The 21,588-nt window shown below is 44.8% G+C and overlaps 1 long non-coding RNA gene across 1 annotated transcript in view; it reads left to right on the plus strand.

Moving 5' to 3' along the window:
- LOC113832570 overlaps positions 1-21,588 on the plus strand; it is a 70,334-nt gene that overhangs the window by 19,989 nt on the left and 28,757 nt on the right. Inside the window, exons 2-3 of the long non-coding RNA XR_003479872.2 lie at positions 7,566-7,674; positions 18,320-18,629. This is a non-coding gene — a long non-coding RNA (uncharacterized LOC113832570). The remainder of the gene's footprint in view (positions 1-7,565; positions 7,675-18,319; positions 18,630-21,588) is intronic.

A 21,588-nucleotide genomic window follows, 5' to 3' on the forward strand; every position in this document is an offset into this window, starting at 1 on the left:
TTCTCCTGTTACTTGTCAGAAAGCAAACTTCCAATTAAGAGCTTGATTATAGCCACCTGACCTCGGTATGGGACAGTAAGAGCCAAGTGATCTGAGAACTTCGGCCACTGAGCTGTGTGGAACGCACTCCAAGGTGAGTTAGTCCTCCGTCTGCTTTGCTGGTCTATGTTTTTTGGACAGGTCTCAATCTCTAGCCCAGGTTGACCTTAAATTTGCAATTCTCACTTTGCAGTCTCACCAGTGCTGAGATGACAGGTGTGACTACCACAGCTGCTCATCTGTTTCTGTCTTCCACAGCCAGGAGTCAGGGAGCTGATCTGAGTGGGATTAAGTAATGCCTATGAGTGCCACTGGGTGCCAGTAGTGGAGTATATTGGGGTCTAAGTATATTGGCCTGGAAGTGAACACACACACACACACACACACACACACACACACACACACACACACAAACACACACACACACACCACACACAGACAGAGACAGAGAGAAAAAGAGAGAGAGCCTTATTTCTTCCTCCTCTTCTTTTTTTGAGACAGAGTCATATAGCCTACAGGTTGGCCTCAAACTCCCTATACAGCCAAGGATAACCTAGAACTCCTAATTCTCCTGCTTTCTGGTATTAAAGATACAGAGTTACTACACCAAACTTATGCAGAACTGGGACTCAAACTCAGGGTGTTGTGCACAGTAGGCAAACACTCTACCATCTAAGCTACATCCCCAGCCAATGACATTTCTTTTGTTCCTGCTCTACTATTTCATGGCTGTTGCACTAGAAGCCCAAATGGGAAAGCATGATTCTAAAGATATTGGGGTCATCATACATCATCCAGTAAATACCATATAGTGAGATCTCATTTCAAAAGAACAAAAACAAAAATTAGATTATAATTTTAGCTATGGGCCAATTTTAAGAACAAAGAGTGCAAAAAATTTTTTCTCTTTCCTGTTAAGATTGTATAGTATTCATTAGACACAGCAGTATGTGTCTGCAAATCCCAGCTACTTAGGACATTGAGGAAGAAGGATCATAAGTTCAAAGCCAGCCTGTGATGTACTGTGAACTTCAATCTCATAACCAACAAACAATGGTATGGTATCCTTCACTTCATCATGGACTTTTTTTGTTTTCTCCCTTTTGACTTTCATTTCATGTACAAAAAAAAAAAAATCATTCCTACCCCTAAAACACTTGAGGGTCTTACCGAGTTTTAAAGGAGGTTTCTGGTTCCTGCCTGTTCATACAGTCTGCTTTTCTAATCTGATTTCTGTGGGTGGCCTCTGTCTAGCCTAACTCCAAGCTAGACATTGCTTCCCTGGGTTTCATTGTGCCCCTTGGCAAGGTTTGGACTTCACCTTGTGACCCAGTTTGCATTGAGTCTGAATTGTAATTTTGGATATTTCTAGCAACCATAGACGTGTCAGTGTGTTGGGAGGAGGTGTCTGCTGGCCTGCAGTAGGCAGAGATGGTACAAGACTGTGTTATGGTCTTCTGATAAATGCTTGCTTGCTTTCTTCCTTCCTTCCTTCCTTCCTTCCTTCCTTCCTTCCTTCCTTCCTTCCTTCCTTTCTATTTATTTATTTGCTTGTTTGTTTATTTTGATTTTCAAGACAGGGTTTCTTTGCATATCCCTGGCTGTCCTGGAACTTGCTGTGTAGACCCGACTGGCCTGGAAGACAGAGATCTGCCTGCCTCTGCTTCATGATTGCTGGGATTAAAGACATGCACCACCATTGCTCAGCTGTGAAAAATGCTTTCATGTTATGACAGCCATTGCTTCTTGATCAAGTCACCTGAGCATGTAGGTACAAATACTCAGATAACTACTGTCCCTTGAATAAAAATGCAGTCCAATGTTTGGGTAAACATAAATTTCTGTGGCCAGAAATATGACTGAACCCCCACCACCTTACTTTTTGAGACCAGGTTTTGCTATGTAGCTCAAGATAAGTCCTAAACTTGCAGCAGTCCTCCTGCCTCATCCTCCTAAGTGCTGGGATTAGAGATGTGTACCACCATGCACTGCTTGTAAACCTCTTTAAATAGACAATTATGGTGGGATGGTGGAAATGTCAAGGAGATCATAACAGATTGTACACAACACAGTAGGAAAAATGGTGCACTAGTCAGGGTTCTCTAGGGGAACAGACTGAAAGAATGAATATGTGTGTATGTTTACATATGTACATACATTATATATATATATTACTGTATTACACATATGGAGATTTATTAGATTGGCTTACATACATTATATAACACACTCACACACACACACAGAGAGAGAGAGAGAGAGAGAGGGAGAGAGAGAGAGAGAGACAGAGAGACAGAGACAGAGACAGAGAGAGAGACTAGGTTGCCTTTCATAACAGATAGTCTAGATATTCAAACAATGTCTTTTTTCATACCAGAGAGGCTGAACACTGGTAGTTGTTATGTGGGTGCCTTAGCAGTCCCAACCTGGTGCTGAAGGCCTGACAAATTCTTAGAGAGTCACTGGTTTTCAGTTCACATTGAAGCCCCCAAAAGGTAGGTTCTAATGCCAATGGAGAAATGTCGCAGCCACAGCAGTGGCACCAGCAGCAGTAGCATGGATGTATTCACCAACAGGTAGATGAATTCACCAGCAAGAGGTTCAGGCAAGCAGGAAAAAAAGCAAAGCTTTCCCTTAGAATATACAGATTCCATCACACACACATGCACACACACACACACACACACACACACACACACACACACACACCAGCTGGATGGTGCAGCCACATTTGGGGTGAACCTGGTCAAGAAAATCCTCACAAGTGTGCCTAGCAACTCATCCTTTAGGTGACTCCAGATTCAGCCAAATTGACAACCAAGATTTAACCATCTCAGATGAGGGACTCCTGGTCCATTCTGAATAAAAGTGATGAGAAATGGGACATTTTCATGGGCTCAGGGGTTTTTCCAAATGCTTACAGGAGGAAAAGAGTCATTGAGAAAGAGCCTGGCTGGTATCCAGGTTGGGGGGGGGGCAGAATGACAACATGAACCACACAATAAGCTTCAATGAACAGAACCAAGCACCACACCTACAGTAGTCCTGCCTGAATCTCATCAAGGGAAACCAAGTCACACCATGATGGAGTGGCATTCTACTCTAGTCTTCAAAAACATCAAGGACATAAAAATCCATGTAAAAGGATGAAGGGCTGTTCCAGTCTGAAGGAAGGTGACGAGAAGACAAACTAGTGGGATCCATGCTGTAGAACAGTTCTGTCACTGTTAAGATGAAGTTATGGGGCAGCTGGCAGCACCCAGTGGAGCGTGTGGTTGTGGTAATGTACCCAGGCTAACTTGCTAACTTTTAAAATGACCATATTGTGCACAAAGAAGCTTGTCCTCCTTAGAAGGAAATGTATTCTGGAACTTTCAGGCATCCGTGAGGTCTGCAGCTCTCAGTTTGTTAAGGAGCAAAGCACTCTGGGTGTTCCCTGCACCTTTCCTGTGAGTGTGAGATTCCTGTTATTTTAAGGAAGGAGTTTGTTTCCGCTGCATCTGTGCAGACCCATCTGAGACACGTGGATGGAGCAGAACAGGGCAGGAAGTGGGCCTGTGTTCTGTATGGAGATGCTGCTTGCCACTGTGTATAGGAATGGGGTTGGGAGACTGGAGACTGGGGAGATGGGCTCGGGCAATGACAGCCAGTAAAGCAGAAGACAGATCTGAGACTCCTGGAGGAGTTCCTACAAATCTCAGAGGCTTGAAGAAACGGAGAAGCTAAGGGTGGCTCCCAATCCCAGAAAAGATGGTGTGGCATTAGGAATTGCATTGGGCTTGGAGCATGGGGTTTTGTGGTGAGACAATGGTACCTTGGGATGTGTCAAACTGTGGAGCAATCTGGCAGTGACCTTGAGCTCCAAGCTGGGCTCTGGGATTTCAACCCTTGTGACTCATCTTCCTAGATGTGGAATTTGACTTCAAGGGATGGTATTTTTACCAAGATGGAGTATGAACAGGAACTCAGAAGAAAGATATAGCAAGTGCATGCCTTGGGACTTACTTGCTTGAGGCCAGAGAACATCTGACACTCAAGAAGGGGGGAGGAGGCTTTGGAGAAGGCTGGGGTGGGTGGGAGGAGCCTGCAAAACAAGAGAAGGTGGCCTAGAGTCTCCCAGGGAAACCAGTTCATCTTACTTCTGAACATAACAGAAAACAAACCCATTTTCTTCTGTCCTCTAAACCAGAGGGGCTTCCTACTTATTTTCTCATATTCTGAGATACACACACACCACTAATGCCAAGGTTAGAAGTAGGTCCTCCCTCTACCACACACAGTCCACATAGCTCCCTTTAGTTTAATTTTAGCAGAAACTTTGGTTAAGTAGCACCAAGAAAGGAGACACACTGTAGTAATGAAGAGCCTGGGGTCTTCCTTCCCTCTGCCATTCACAGGTCGTGTAACTCTGGGGAAGCTACTGAATACGTTGGTGCCTCGCCCTCTTCATCTACACAACGGAGACACCAATATTCCCTACTCCCAGAGTTATTGAGGGTTAAAAAGTATTACTATTTGATAACATGGGCTGGTGGCTAGTGTGCTATGAGCTTCGTGTTACTGAATTGGTGTGGCCCTAAGTGAGCCCCTGATTATGCAGTTCAGCTATTGGCTCTACTGGCCAGCGTTTCTGAGTGACTTGCAGGTTATATTTTTAAATGCCTTTCCTACAGGTTTCAAACCCATCATTCTTAGGCCAGCTTGGCCATCCATCATTCATGTTGAAGTGTTAACTCCAGGGATGTGATTCCACATGGAGGACTTCAGAGGAGCAGGCAAAGCCTGGGCTCCTGCTGAGACTGACCTCTTGGATTTCCTTTTCTCCCCCATCAGTTCCCAGGAAACACTCATATGAAGCATACAAGGAAGATCTTGTCCGGGTACAGCATTTGCTTGTGGCATGCTTGTTCATGCCTATAATCCCAGCTTTTGGGGGAGTTGAGGTAGGTGGAGCAGGAAGCTGGGACAGGTAGTGTGAAAGTTTAAAGCCAGCTGGCTGGGCTACAATTAAGTTTATGGCTCTCCTGGGCAACCTAGGTAGATCCTGTCTCAAAGTAAAACTTTAAGAGGCCTAGAGGTGCAACTCAGTAGTAGAGCACTTGCCTGACATAGAGAAAATTCTGGGTTTAATTCCCAGTATGGAAAAACAAACAAAAAGCCAAACAAAAAAAGAAAAAGAAAAAAAGAAAGAAAGGAAAAAGGAAAAAAGAAAGGGCAGACTTTGTTGCAATGTTAAGAGCCTCTGAGGACATTGGTAACTGAATGAACCAGTCATGTAAGTCCAGAAACTGTGATTCTGCTTATCCAACATACTTGGAACACTCAAACCTATACAGATGGAAGGAAGCCTGCAGTCGGGCATGGAGGCACATGCCAACCATTCTAGAAACTCGGGAGGCTGAGGAAGCAATATCATAAATTTAAGGTCAACTTGGGACAACTGTCGGAAAAATTTATAAAGGACTGGTGTTATAACTCAATGGTGGAGGACTTCCCCTACCCTGTGTGGGGGCCCTGGGTTCTATTCCCAGTACACACATGGGACAAAACAGAAATAACAAGGAAGAAAGAAGAATGAAGAGACGGAAAATGTGAATTTTGTTGTTTTACAGCAAACAACTGAACCTTTTTATTTTATTATGATTATTGTTGTGTGCATAAGTGCTTGCACACATGCCATGGTGCGTATGTGTGGAGGTCACAGAGCAACTTGTAGGGATCATCTTTCTCCTTTCCAAGTGTGGATGCTGGGGGTTGAACTTGGGTCACCAGGTTTGGTAGCATGGTCTCTATCCCATGAGTCTATCCCCTAGCTGTACAGTAAACAATGCAGATTCTGGCTCAGGGGTTGAGTGACTGCCTGAGAGTCCACATTTTAATGAACTTTGAGGGGAGATGGATGCTGTTTGAATGATAGTTTGTGACCAGGACTACACTTGGAGTTCAAAGCCTGGTCAGTTCTTTTTGTTTTTTTGAAACAAGCCCAGTAAAAGGTTCAGGCATTATGCTGGCCTGCCCCTGTTACCTGGTGGAATCCACTCAGGCAATACCCTGGTCAGCCCAAGGTTCCATGGGAAAGAAGTCTGCACGCAGGTGCAGAGGACCCCTTTAAAAGATAGGCCCCTGCCCTCTCTCTCTCTCTCTCCCCCTGTTCCTGCTCTCTGTCCCCTCTCTCTGTTTCCCCGCTCTGTCTCTCTATGGCGACCGGCCATGGCAGTCAGCCATTACCCTGTTCCTCCTCTTAGTCTCCCCATTCTGCCGGTCCTTATAATAAACTTATAGTCAATATGTCTGTCTCAATATTTCTCTTTTCTTCTTTTTAAACAAAAGAATAACACCCAGCATTAAAGCTATAGAAATATTTGAATGAAATGGAACTGGACTCCAGGTCCATTGAGAGTACTGGCCTTTTCATGCTGCACCCACCAAAGGTGCTAAGAAAGTCTCCATTATAACAACCGCAATGAAAGCAAAAACACTTCCAGTGTCCAAATTACTTTCTGGTCTCTTGTGCTGGCCTACTCACTAGATACTTCCCTACAGCCCAACAGCTCATCTGGTTGGTTACTACTGCACGGTTGTTTTTTATTTGCTTAGTGTGTGTGTGTGTGTGTGTGTGTGTGTGTGTGTGTGTGTGTGTGTGTGTGTGAATGCTATGTGTGTGTGCTTCTGTGCACTGCACATGTATGGAGGTTAGAGGGCAACTGTGAAATCAGTACTTTTTCTTAGCTAAATTTATGTGAGTTCTGGGGATTGAGCTCAGGTTGTAGGGCTTGCTCAGCCAGCGCTTTGCCACAACACTATCTTGCTGGCCCAAGTTCCTTGGGTTCTTAGGAGAAGAAACATCCAGCAGCTTCCTTTGGTTCTCACATGAAGAGTTGGTGATGCTTACTACTCTGTCTCCTGGTAGTAGGTACTTAGTATTTGTTGGGCACATCAGCACACAACTGTAGTTCAAGATACTCTGAGATCCATGATTGTTTGAGTCTAGAATTTCAGGGTGAGCCTGGCCAACTTAGCAAGAACCTGGTATCCTAAAAAATGCTGGTGGGCTAGAGAGGTGGTTCAGCGGTTAAGAGCACACATTGTTTTTGTAGAGGACCCGAGTGTGGTCCCTAGCACCTAGCTTAGGTAGCTCTATTATTCTAGTTCCAAGGGATCTTACACTCACTCTCTTCTAGTTTCTATGGGTACCAACACTCGTGTGCATATGCCCTCACAAAGACACACATATAACAAACATAATAATTTTAAGGTCTTGAATGAAAATAGATAACAAATAGGTATAATACTAACAAAACTAATGTCCTGAGAGTTTTATATAGTACATTATTGTGGAGGTTTAAGTGAGAATGGCCTCCATAGGCCTCCATGTTAGAATGCTTAGTCCCCAATTAGTAGAACTATTTGGGAAGGATTAGGAGGCATGTCCTTGTTGGAGGAGGTATGCCACTGGGGGTGGGCTTTGGGGTTTCAAAAACCCACACCAGGCTCAGTCACTCTCTCTTTCTTCTTGTAACTTGCAGAGCAGATGTGAGCTCTCAGCTACTTCTCCAACACCATGTCTGCCTGCCTGCCTGCCTGTCTGCCTCCATGCTCCTTACCAAGATGGTAATAGACCAGCCTTCAAAAACTGTAAGCAAACTCCAAATTAAATGCTTTACTTTATAAGCTGTCTTGGTTATGGTGCCTCTTCACAGAGGAGACAGAAGATAGCTAAGATGATTATATTTTCTGAAAAGACTGTACAATATCATCTGTACTAGTTGGGTGTGGAGGTGTGTGCTTCTAATCTGTGAGTTCAAGGCTAGTCTGGTCCACAGTAAGATCTCTCAAAAATCAAAACAAAAACAGTATTACCTGTCCTAATTTCCTTTAAAAAAATATGACTTGCTAGTCTCCTATTGAGGAATTGAGATTATAAACTATAGTGACCACATAGGCACCTTTATTGAAAAGGAAAAGTTTGTACATGTTTTATCATTGGAGAAAATATTTTTCTACTATAGGAGGTACCTTCTTCTGTATTGATCAATCACACACACACACACACACACACACACACACACACACACACCCTTAACCAACCAACCAAACAACCAACCAACCAACCAACCAGGGAAAAAATAGCCACTGCATGTGGTACCTGCTGTAGAGCTCATAACACTTTATTCTCTTGTATCTAAAGGTTGTCTGGGTTGGCTTGACAAGGCTGGGTTTAGGCAGGGTGACTCGGTTTGATGCATGTGTCTGCTATCCTAATCTAAACCAAGGGGCAAGCCTGAATGTGTTTTCATAGTGATGCCAAAGAGGTCAAGAGAGCAAGTTAAATCCTGCGTGTGCGTGTGCGTGTGCGTGTGCGTGTGCGTGTGCGTGTGCGTGTGCGTGTGCGTGTGCGTGTGCGTGTGCGTGTGTGTGTGTGTGAAAAAAGACAAAGTAGCCGGGCGTTGGTGGCGCACCCTTTTAATCCCAGCACTCAGGAAGCAGAGTCAGGCGGATCTGTGTGAATCTGAGGCCAGCCTGGTCTCAGAGCAAGTGGCAGGATAGGCTCCAAAGCTACACAGAGAAACCCTGTCTCGAAAAACCAAAAAAAAAAAAAAAAAAAAGACAAAGTAACAGGCCCTTTTCTTTGCATTGTACTGTACTGGGGATTGAACACAGGTCCTCACTCATGCTAGGCGACTGTTCTACCATTGAGCTATACCCTTTACATTTAAAACATTTTAAATTACATTTTTAAGTGTTTGTTTTGCATGTTGTGGGGCAGAGGGAATGAGCATGTATGAGCATGTGGAGGTCAAAGCAAAACTTGTAAGAGTCTGTTTTCTCCTCATACCATGTGGGTCCCAGGGATTGAACTCAAGTCATCAGCTTGATATCAAGCATCTTTACCCACAGAGCCATCTGGCTGACCTCTCCTTTTATTTGTTTATTTATTTATTTTTTAAAGAGAGGCTTTCTATTGTCCGGGTTGGTTCTGAATTCATCCTGTAGCCCAGACTGGTCCAGTGGGTTTGCTTATGACATTTGCATACATAATTGCTGGATGGTCCCTTCCTCCTGAAGACAGTCCACTCCCTGCTTTCATATGTCACATATATTGTCTAGGTTTTACATATGAGAACATGCATACTTTTCTTTTTCCTTCCTATTATCCTCCTGCCCACCTCCTCCTTCACTTTAGACTTCTCCTCACACATTCTCCTGTTGCTCTGATAAAGCATATGACCAAGGCAACTTATAGAAACAAGAGTATTTGGGCTTATTGTTCAGAGGGTGACAGCAGGGCAGAAACAGCAGGAAGCTGGAGGGTTCACATCTTGAACTGCAAGCAGGAAGCAGAGAGAGTCAACTGGGAATACCATTAGCCTTTAAACTCTCAGAGCTGAGGCACCTCCAGTGACATGCCTCCTCCAACAAGGCCACACCTCCTAAGCCTCCCCAAACTGCATCACCAAGTTCAGACTACACATTCAAATGCCTGAGACTACCATGCACATCCCATTGCAACCATCGCAGTCCCCATCTACTTTCACATATTTAAGGGTATAAAATCTAGATTCCACATATGAGAGAAAATACACTTATCTTCCTGAGTCCGGCTTATTTTGCTTAACACGATGACATCCAGTTCCATTGCTTTTCCTGCAAGTGACATCATTTCATTCTTCTTTCTGGATGAAACCCCATTGTGTACATAGTGCATCTTCTATATGTATTTTGAATATTTTGGATAGTACAATAAACACAGGTATGCAGGTATCTTTGAGGTATGCTGCTTTTGATTTTGGAGGGAATATGCCCAGAAGTGAAACTGGGTCATCATATACTGTTCCCTTTTTAGTTTTTTTTTTTTTTTTTTTTTAAGAACCTTTTTAGTGTTTTTGAGGAGCCTCATATTGTTTTCCATAGTGGCAGCACCAGTTTACATTCCCATCAGTAGTTCATGAATGTTCCTCTTTCTCTACACAATTGCTAGCCTTCTTCTCTCTCTCTCTCTGCCTGCCCCTCTCTATTATTTGTTTATTTTAAGAGCAGGTCTCATACTGGCTGCCTGCAGAGCAGTCCTCCAGCCTAGGTCTCCCCAGCGCTGGAATTACAGAAGGATACCACCATGCTGGCTACTGTGCCCCACCCACCCCAATGAGTGCCATTCTGACTGAGGTGAGATGGAATCTCAGTGTAGCTGTTTTTTAAACATTTGAAAAATTGTAATTAGCTAGGCAGTGGTGGCACAGGCCTTTTAATCCTAGCACTAGGAGGCAGAGGCAGGCAGATCTCTGTGAGTTCGAGACTAGCCTGGTCTCACGGAAATCTGCTTGCCTCTGCCTCCTAGGGCTAATATTAAAGGTATGCACCAATATGCCTGGCAAGAGTTTTTCTAGGGAATATCCCTATTAGTCATGGATCTCTAAAGTAATAGAGTTGATAGAATGGAAAAAATATGCATCAGGATTTATTAGATTGGTTCATAGGCTATGGTCCAAGTTCAACAACAGCTGTCTCATATTGGTAAGGCTGAGAATCAGTGACTGTTCTGGCCAAGACTCTGACTGTCTCAGCAGTCTAGCTCTGGTGCTGGAGTCCTGGAGGATCCCTGGAGAGCTGCTCTTTAGTGTACTTTGGAATCCAAAAGAAGTTGGTTCCAATATCAGTGAAGGACCACCTCAGAGACAGGACAGATGCCAGTGGAGTGAGGGCAAGCAGGCAGACAGCAAAGCTTCTTTCTTCCGTGTCCTTTCATGTGGGCTGCCACCAGAAGGTATGGCTCAGATTTAGGGGGGGTCTTCATGCTTCTAATAATTTGATTGAAAGAACCCCTCACTGGAGTGCCTGGAAGTTTGGATGATAGCTGATTCAAGTTAATGACCAAGATTATCCATCACAACGTCAAAATTTAGATTTTTGTAGGGAGATCTTCCGTATTTTGAAAATTGCAACTAATATTTACATTTCATGTAAAATGCTCTATAAAACAAATCAAAGCTGGTCTGAGCTATGTCAGTTTTCAACCTCTCAAAACAAAGGGAGTCTATTCTATGGATTGGCTTCTTTGCAGAGGACACATGGGCAGGCTGCTAACTCTCTCAGCTTCACTGGTAGCCAAGCCTTCTGGACTTGAAGGCCAGGCTGCCTTCTCCCTTCTCCCCAGAAAGAGGGGTGAGGGGAAAATGCTTTTCATTCTTAAGGAGGAGCCAGGGAGAGTCAACTCTCTCAGCCAGTGTGGTTGCTGTAGTATAGTACAGCCTTGGTAATTTGGGTGGCTATTAGCTGGCGAGTCAGACATAAATAGCTGCATGCAGTAATTACACTGAGGTATTCAGACAGGCTCGGGAGTCTAGGCTGCCAGACTAGAGCCACTATAAGCACTGCCTCAAGGTGGGGATGCTGGCTGCTAGGAGGGTCACTGGGGACATGGCATTCAGAGAGACTGGGGCCTAATTGAGCAGGCAGGGCCAGAGCTAAGCACTTTTGGCTTCTGTCTTTGCAGAACAGAAAGCCAGCCAAGGCCTTGGCTATCAGGGGTGGGGTGCCATCGTGTTGGCAGCTTTGAGTCATCTGTGCTAGGGGGAAGGTGGGTCAGGAAGGAAAAGAAGGGGATGGGTGTGGGAAGACCGGTTAGGCTGTGTCCAGGTGTGAGCTAAAGCAGACAGGGTGTGGGCAGGGGGAAAGGAAAGGACGGTCACAAGTACAGTGACCGAGGACTTAACAGGAAGTAAGGCAGCAGGGTGGAGAAGCAATCATATTACAATCTGGGTAGTTCTGCCCCTTCTAGGAGGGGGACAGTGCCAAGGGAGCAGGCTTATGAAATGTGTGCTCATTGCCACCGAAGTATGACAAAGGGATGATCCTCTGCCCCCAGGCCACTGGGAAGGCCAGCATCAGGATATGTGGGCTGCTCATCTCTCATCGCTACCTTGAAGACACATTACAGCCTGCTGCAGCTTAATTCATATGTCTTCGGGCTGAACTCCACACCTAACAATTCAGAGTCCATGACTTTTTGTAACTTTTTCTTTGTTAAACTTCTTTCTGATTAAGAGAGCTAATTTATTACCAAACCAGGATAATTAAAAGAAAAAAAGAGAGAGGATGCTATTAATAATTACTTAGGGACAGCAGAGATATGTGACACTGTCCCAGGCAAGCAGTGACACGTGGTAGTCATCCTAACCCTGACCCCCTTGAGAGTGTTAGGAGAAGAGTGTGTCTCATACCTGAGGGCCTTTGTTTCTGGAATTCCTTCTGAGTCTCTCTAGCTACCATTCATTAAGATCCTGTGGTGATGTTGTATTGGCAGAAACAGTCAAGCAAGGTGCTCTTTGGTCCAAAAGAAAGCACTAGACTCAGGGTGGCTTTTATTTTAAATACCAAAAGCAAATATTTTGGTGGCGTAATTGGATACATCCCTAGGAGGGCCTGCCGATACCAGCATTTTGTCCAGTTGATCTGTCACACACAGGAAGTTCCCAGAGCTCTTTTTCTTTTGAATGAAAGCATCAGGGAATGTTATCAAAATGTGACAGAGAAAAAAAAAATTACCCATGATAGCATGGTGAGCTGTCATGCCTGGCAAGTGAAGGCTGACAGGGAAGGCCATCCTCTGAGTGTGGCAAAGTTGACATTTGGTCTGATAGACCAAGGTTCTCAGGCTACCTTGCCATAAGCCTTTCTCCCCTCCCCTCCTCTCCCTTTCCCTCCCCTCCCCTCTTCTCTTCTCCCCTCCCCTTCTCTCTTCTCCCCTCCTCCTATTCTCCCATCTTCCCTCTCCTTTTTTCCTTTCCTTTCCTTTCCTTTCCTTTCCTTTCCTTTCCTTTCCTTTCCTTTCCTTTCCTTTCCTTTCCTGTGATGGTTATTCTTGGTTGTCAACTTGATTATATCTGGAATGAACTATAATCCAGAAACGGAGGGCACAGCTGTGAGAGATTTTCTGCTTGGTTTGAAGTGAGTGAATCCACTTCTAGTCTGACATTTGAGGTAGGAAGACACACACCTTTGATCTGGATCTTGAGGTTGGAGGACACACCTTTAACGTGAGCCACACCTTTTGCTGGAAATTGATATAAGGACTCGGAAGGAAGCTTTTGCTCTTTGCCGGCTTGCTCTTGACTTGCTAGCACATCCATTACTTCACTGACATTGAAGCCTACTTCTCTGATTCCAGCCGAGATATTCAGCTGAGATATACAGAAGACCAGCTGAGATATTCAGCCTCATGGTACTGAACAACTACTAGATTCTTGAACTCTCCATTCACAGATAGCCATTGTTGGATTAGCTGGACTGCAGCCAGTAATTCATCCCAATAAATCACACACACACACACACACACACACACACACACACACACACACACACAGAGAGAGAGAGAGAGAGAGAGAGAGAGAGAGAGAGTCTTCTGTGACTCTGAAGAACCCTAATACACCTAATGCACCTCCTATCCTTTTCTGTTGGCACTAACTAACTTTTTGTTTTGGATTTGAAATTGTGTCTAATTATATAGCCCAGATTGACTTTGAACTCTCTGTGTAGCTGAGGCTGGTCTTGAAGTTTTGATCATCTTCTTTCTGCCTCCCAACTGTCTGGGCTTACAGGCTTGATCCACCATGCCTGGCCCTTAAGCAAATCTATATGCTTATCCAGCTCACAGATCTTCTCTCTTTGAAGTATTTCTTCAGTACTGTTTAATATGTGAGGATGGTTGAGTGGGAAAGTGGAGAACCATCTGGAATGAACTAAAATGAGGGATTCAGGGACAGACCTTTGGGTTTGTCTAATGCTGTGTCTGTATTCTATCAGAATTAGACCTTCTTCAATGATTTCCCCGTCTCTTCCTTCCCTGCCTGCTGGAACATTACCAGTAAGCCACAGCAATACATAGATGAATAGAAATGGGTTAATTTATAAAAGAGAGGTAGCCAGTAATACATCTGAGCCATTGTCCAAACAATTGCAATTGATTTATCAGCCTCTGAGTGATTATTTCATAAGCGGCTGTGGGGACCCGGCCAATAGGAGGGAAACAGAGAAAAACTTCCAACTACACCTGTCCTTCCTTCCTTTTCTTTCTTTTTTTCTGTATGTGATTTTATTTTCCGAGTGTTTTGCCTGTATGTATGCCTGTGTGTGCACTTGGTGTCTCTGAGACTGAAAGAAAGTATTGGCTTCCCTAGAACTGGAATTATAGACAGTTGTGAGCTAACAGTAGGTGCTGGGATTCAAACCCTGGTCATCTGGAAGAGAGGTTCTTTGAGACAGGGTTTCTCTGTGTAGCTTTGGAGCCTATCCCAGCACCTGCTCTGGAGACCAGGCTGGCCTCGAACCCACAGAGATCCACCTGCCTCTGCCTCCCAAGTGCTGGGATTAAAGGCGTGTGCCACCAACGCCCGGCGAAGCCAGAGTTCTTAAACCACTCAGCTATCTTCTTCCTCGGTCATCATTAAAAGAATTCATACTCATTGAGCACATCCCCCCACCTACCCTGCCTTCCATTTTGTTAGTCTCTGTTATTTCCCTAGATGCTTTCATTTCTCTTTTCCTGTCATATATACACACATGCTGCTTTTTGAGTTTTTAAAAAGTTATGTGTATGTAGTGCATCAGGTGGGAGCTGTTGGAGGCCAAAAGAGGGTGTCTGGTCCCTCAAAGCTTGAGTTAGGTCATTGTGAGCTGCCCATGGTAAGTGCTGAGAACTGAACTCAGGTCTTCTGGAAGAACAAAACAAATGTTGTCTTTCTGAGAATGGCTTAATTTGCTTAATATGATTTACTGCTGGTTGTATTCATTTTCTTCAAATGACAAAACTTCATTCTTTTTTATGAATGAAAAAATCAATTAACTATATATATCTATTATATATAACTATATATATATATATAAATATAAAATCACATTTTCTTTAGCCATTCTTCTGGTGTGTGTGTGTGTGTGTGTGTGTGTGTGTGTGTGTGTGTGTGTAAGTTACAGGGTCTTCCATAACCCAGGCTGTCATTGAATTAGGGTGATTGAATCCAGGACCTCAAGCATGGAGAAGTGCTCTACCCATGAGCTACATCCCCAACTTACCATCAGATTCTTTAAATGGCATGTATAGAAATTGTAAAGTTAGTTCAAGGTCCAGGTGGGAACTCTGATGTTGTTGTTTGGTAAAACTGCAGTAGCCAGGCAAACCTTCCTTGCATTTTCCTTTCAGAAGAAAATTAGCACACAGGAAATCAAAGTTACAAGAGACAAGGTCTGGGAAGGGCTTGCTTTTTCTTCTTTACACTGGTGCCTGGAAAGACAAAAATGTAGGTTTCTCCTCAGCCAGACACATCTGCATTTTATCTTGTAAGACCTCCGGAAGCTCAGGCCTCCAGGATCTCAGCCCAAGACCTCGGTCATCCCAATCACCTGGTAGAGTTGAAAGCTTGATGCAAACTGCACGAGGTTTTATTGTAGTTGTTTAATGAGCTAACCCCATGTTAGTTCGGGTCTTTCATCCACCCGCCATGGTGGATGGCTAGGAAAGACAGCTCAAAGCGTTTGCATAGAGATCTTATAGGGCAGCGTAAGGGGAGTGTCTAGGGGTACGCACAGGCTCAGGATTGGTGTGCCTCCAGGCTTGGAGGGCTTGCCTTGTGTTGGTCAACTGGTTGTTATAGCCCATAGACCCTCCCAGGGTGGTTGCTATGCTCGGCGCATCATTGCTGTGTACTTGTCTGTAAAGCACACCCAGAGCCGTAAAGCATAGCACCACTAGCTAATTTCTGTTTGGTTCCTTGCCACAAGGCAGGCACCTAACCTCCTAGTGACTAAGACAAGGTCAGACAAGCATGTGTTCGGCTGTTATGGCTGCCGAAATGGGGAGCTGGTCCCTTCAATCTCACAAGTGAACTCCAAGCAAGACTGTTAGGCGTCCCTTGCCCCAGGGGTCAGTCATACCGCTGTGCATGGACTCACCCAGACTTAGGCTTTCTGGGGAAGCTGTGGAGAATTCCTAGTGTTCTTCTCTGGCGTCTTGAGCCTCTTTCTAAGGAAACAGCAGTACAGTTCCCCTTTGCTCATTACTCAGGACTGTGTTAGAAGACAGGGTCTGCCCTGCAAATAAGACAAGACAGTGAAGACACTCTGGGAGACTAGGACAGAAGCAAATAAGCTACATATCTAACAAACACACAGTTGCCCAGCTTTGAGCTGTCTTTTTGTCTTAGGGTTCACAGCAACCAGGGCTCTGTCATGTTAGTGTCCATTTTCAGGCCCCAGGTATTCCAACTGACTCTGGGATAAACACTATATATAATGTGCACCTTTGTTGCTGGGGAAAAATGAACAGGAGAGAGGGAGTGAGGGGGAGGGAGAGAGAGGGAAAGGGAGGGAGAAAGAGAGGGAGGGAGTTGAAGGGACCAGCTCCCCATTTTGGTAGCCATGACAGTAACACGTGCTTGCCATGACCTTGTCCTAGTCATTAGAAGTCAGATGCCTGCCTCGAGGAACCAATCAGAAGTTAGCTGGTGGTGCTATGCTTTACGGCTCTGGGTGTGCTTTACAGACAAGTACACAGCAATGACGCACGGAGCATAGCAACCACTCTGGGAGGGCCTATGGGCCATAACAACCAATTGGTCAATCAACACAGGGCAAGCCCTCCAAGCCTGGAGGCACACCAATCCTGAGCCTGTGCCTACCCCTAGACACTCCCCTTATGCTGCCCTACAAGATCTCTATGTATCTGGTTCGAGTTGTCTTTGCTAGCCATCCACCACGGCGGGTGGGTGAAAGACCCGAGCTAACATGGGGTTAGCTCGTTAAACAACAATAAAGCCTCATGCAGTTTGCAGCAAGTTTTCGAATCCACCCGGTGATTGGGGTGACCAAGGTCCTGGGCTGTGACCCCGGAGGCCTGAGTTTTCGGAGGGTCTAACAGGAGAGAGGGAGAAAGGGAGGGAGGGAGGAACCGTTTTCTGGAGAAATCTAATTTACTTGCATTTTTCGTGTGTGTGTGTGTGTGTGTGTGTGTGTGTGTGTGTGTGTGTGTGTGTGTGTAGGTGTGTAGATCAGGAGACAACTTATGAGAGTCAGTTCTCTCACTTCTGTCACATGGGTCCTAGGGAGGATAGGGCTCAAGATAGGCTAGGTGGCAAGTACCTTTCTGAACCAAGCCATGCCCCTGGCCCCTAATTTGCATATTTTAATGATCAGTGAGAACTGGTGCTGTAGTTTGCTTTCCCTTGCTGTGATAAAACACCATAACTGAAAGCAACTCGGGAGGAAAGGGATTGTTTCATCTTACAACTCTCAGGTCACAGTCCACCAGTGAGGGCAGTCAGGACATGACTCAGGTACCTGGAGGCAGGAGCTGATGCACAGGCCATGGAGTAGCGTGTGCTACCCTGGGGAACTCACTATATACACCAGGCTGGATTTAAACTCACAGAGATGCACCTGCCTCTGTCTCCCTGGTGCTGGAATATTGTGATTAAAGGTGTGCATACCATGCCAGGCTCAGGCTGCTTTCTTACACACCCAGGACCACCTGCCCAGGGTAGCACCACCCTCATGGGTTGGGCCGTTTCATATCAATCATTAATTTAAAACATGCCTCATATACTTGCCTACAGATCAGTCTAATGGAGGCATTCTCTGAGTTGAGGGTCCCTCTACCCAGATGAACCTTTCTTGTATCACGTTGACAGAACACTAACCAGCAAACTCAGAGAAGTCAAACACAAACTGGATCTGGTTAAAAGTTCAGGTGACTTTAAGTTACTATGCAGTGCCCTGTCCAGACTCCTGGTTCCCTATTTTTGTCCTTCCTGGGGGAACAGAGTTTATTAGCACCTTCCTCGGGTGTTAGAATGTGAGAAGTGAAACTCTGGCTCAATAATTTATTTTTTGTTTTTTTCCCCAGCTCTCCAGGTGAGAAAGAAATCTGAACTTTATGGTTAGAGTCAGTTATCTGGAGTATCTCAGGCTTACACATATACACTTTTTTTTGACTAATACAGTCCCCTTCCTGATTTTATGTCACATTGTATAAAGTCAAAATATATTCCAGTGACTTTCTTTCAGATATCTTCTTTCTCTCTCTGTAACTCCCACTTGCTTTTATGTCCAACATGTATGAGCACATGCATACAAACACATAGAAACACCACATACATCCAAATTTAAATCTAGATTTTGCATATGAGAGAAAAACGAAATATTTGTTTTTCTGAATCATGTTTGTTTTGTTTCTAATGATGATTTCCAGCTCTATCATTTACTACCAAAGGCTTTAATTTCACTTTTCCAACAGCTGGCTAAAGTTTCCCTGGGAATCTGACTATGTTTCCCTTATCTGTTCATGTGTGAACAGACATCTGGGCTGGTTCCACACCTTGAACAAAAGGAGTGTAGCACAAGGAGCAAACAAGATGGATCTCCCACAAGCCTCTCTACACCCTCCTGTATATGAGAACATACTGGCATCCTGACAGTGTGTTCACCCTGGAAGTAAATCCTTGGCATTCATTCGCACATCTGCCGAGACTGGAAACTTCAGACCACTGAGAGATGGACTCCTGGCTGCTGCGGAAGACATGCTGGACCTGCAGATGGGCAGACAGGTGGGAAGGGTGTGCACAGTGAGCTAGGCTGGTGGGGGACTGGGAGTTTGGCCCCTGCTCTGATGACTAAGCCTCTCTGTTCCCCATCTTTATCACAGGCTGGAAAGAAGGTCCCAGTCCACAACTCTGTACCAAAGACACACAGTTTCATTTTAAAACAACTCACTAAGCTCTAGTTTAGGCTTCTATTGCTTTTAGGATGCTGGAAACTCTGTCTAAATCATTTCCTCTTTGCCTGGGAAAGTATTGTTGCCAAGCAGTGGGGGGTGGGGGGGGTCATTGGCCATTGGCTGTCACTATATTCAGATTGTCCCAGGGTAGTGTGTCCCGTGTTATAGATTGCCTGTGGGGGTGTATACAGAAGGACTGGAGTAGGATCTTGGACATACTACAGAGCCCTTTGCTCCCTGTGCCTTCTTCCATGTGGGCCTCAGGGGAAGCAGGGTGAGGTTGCTTCAGATTGCGAATTTCACAAACTCCTTTAGGGTACCATGGTCTCCCTGGAGTATTCTAGAAATCAGGCACATGTCAGGTCTCCTATCGGGACAGCTCTGGAGGAACCTCCTAACCAGCGTCTTCCCCTTGCATCCGTCTTTTGCGTTTGCCTCACACTTTCCACTAGACTGCTCTTTCGATAGACCAACTAACCTCACTGAGGGTGAAATCCCAGCACTTAAGAGGCTAAGGCAGGGAGACGGTGAGCTTGAAGCCAGTCAGGACTAAACAAAGAGATCCTCCCTCCCCAGCAACCTTGAAAGCTGGTCGTGGTGGCATAAGTCAGCAATTCTAGTCCTCGGCAAATGGACTATTAGGAATTCATGTTCATTCTTGGCTACATAAGGAGTTCAAGGGTAGTCTTGGCTACATAAGGGGGCCATCTCTTTTCCCTCTCCTCATTAAAAACCAAAAGTAATCCTGAATGTAAGAGGAGCAGACAGGAAACTCGCTCAATTCCAGAACTATAGAGCTAGAGCGCCCCCCCCCCAACTCCCGTGGATAGGTCTAGAAATATTTCTACTGAAGCTACAGGTGGTGGCCTGGGGCTGTCATCAGCACAGGGAGCTTGGGTGAGGCGTGTTGAGCATCATGGAAATGGAGTTAGCAAGCTCTTCTTGCCAAGGTTTTAGGATCTTGGTGGTGGATTTATTACACCAAAGATAGGAAATTTCCGTGGATGCTGACTCTCCATTGGCAAGATTCCCGTCTTCACTGAGAAATAAGGAGTGAGCAAATGAATTCAAATGCATGCCATTGGGTTGCACGAACTGTCATCAGCCGCTATGCTCCTAACCCCTGTTCACTAAGGGTGCCGTTCAACAGAATCATGAAAGCTCTGTATGTTTACTTAGACATGATGTACTGGAAATCACGATAAACGAAACACTTAAAACTCAACAAACGAATAGAATTCAGATAACTCGTATCTGTGTTTGGCTGGGAAGGCAGCCAAGTGATAATGTGTTTGGGATTAATTTTCTTTAAGGGAAAACAAATTAATTACTCAGTAAATATAGTTTGCTAGACAAGTTCTCTCAAAACTTGGGAGGAAAAAACTGATAAAAAATGCTCATTAATGATTCAGACAAAGTTTTTTTTTGTTTGTTTAAAAGTCGCCTACTTTACCTCAAGAGGCAAATATTTGCTTTTATGTGTCAGCCTTAAAATATTGATATAATTGAATAAAGATCAGGCTGACAGTTAATCAGTATTAATGCCCAAGGTTCACCTGAAGCTGGAATTAACCGAAGGTGGGGTTCACCAGTGAGGGGGAAAGCGTGTGTCTTACCAGAGTCAAAACTCTCGGAGGGTTGAGGACGACAGGTGGGTAGGTCTTTCTGGGAACCTGACTCCATGATTTGACTTTACCTAAATGCCTGTTTTATTCCACTGCCTGCCTCCCTGTTATGTGTGGAATCAAACCTAGGCCCTCATGAATGCTAGGCAAGCGCTCCTCTTCTGAGGTCCAGGCCCAGCCTGAATGTGTTTTTCATATGTGTAAGCAGGCCCAAGTTCAAGACTCAGGTCACTCTGCTGGGCTCTGGGAGATTCCACTTCAAAGCTTGTTCTTAGTCTGCAGCTGAGTATGAGAGCCCCAACTTGGGGCTGGCACATTGGTAAATAAACATACTTTCTCCACTGGGAGCCATCAGACAAATGTGGCTCCAAGGGAAAGAAAGAAGAGCAGAGGTATGGGATACTTTTGTCTTTTAGATATAAAAGTCTTGGCTTTTCATCTGGTCCAAGCTCTGTGTCCTGACATTCAAATAATATTTGCTTATTGCACATGAAGAAGAAATGTGTACATTCCCAGAACAGGAGTCAAAGCAAGTTTGAACAGACTGCCTTTTTCTCCTTCAGGAATTCAGGAGTTCTTGGACTCTTAAATACATTAATATTTACTTAAGATCTGTAAGAGGGAGCATGGGCCCCCTCAAAAAATTCTGATAGTCTGGCACATGGGTATGCTGGTCTGTCCAGCTATTCGGAAAGCTGAGGTAGGAGGATTACTTGAGCCCAGGAGTGCAAGGCCTGCCTGAGTAACACAGAGATACTTTCAAAGAGTATGTTTTCTTGTTCCATCTTGTTTTTTAAGGGCGGGTCTGCCCTCACAAGCCCTCAGGGGGCTCTCCTGTCTACATTTCCACCTTCAGTGTCTCACCTTAGCGGTGCTGGGATTACAGACAGAAGCTGCCACATCTGGCATTTTTTTTTTGGGGGGGGGCTGATAATGTTTATTAGGCTTGCTTGTCAAGCACTATTGCTGAGGCATCCCCCCAGCTCTGGCTTCTCTCTTTTAAAGACCTCAATTCAGTCTCCTCCACAGCTTACAGCAAGCAGCCACTGGGTGTAGAATTTACTAGATACCCACAGAAATTCCTTTGTATAAACCAGAACCTAGGACTTGGCATTTTCAAAGCAATTAATTGTGTATGTGTTAGTTAATATCCCATTTTTGGTT

Source organism: Cricetulus griseus (assembly GCF_003668045.3).
Source record: "Cricetulus griseus strain 17A/GY chromosome 1 unlocalized genomic scaffold, alternate assembly CriGri-PICRH-1.0 chr1_1, whole genome shotgun sequence".
Lineage (NCBI taxonomy): Eukaryota > Metazoa > Chordata > Mammalia > Rodentia > Cricetidae > Cricetulus > Cricetulus griseus.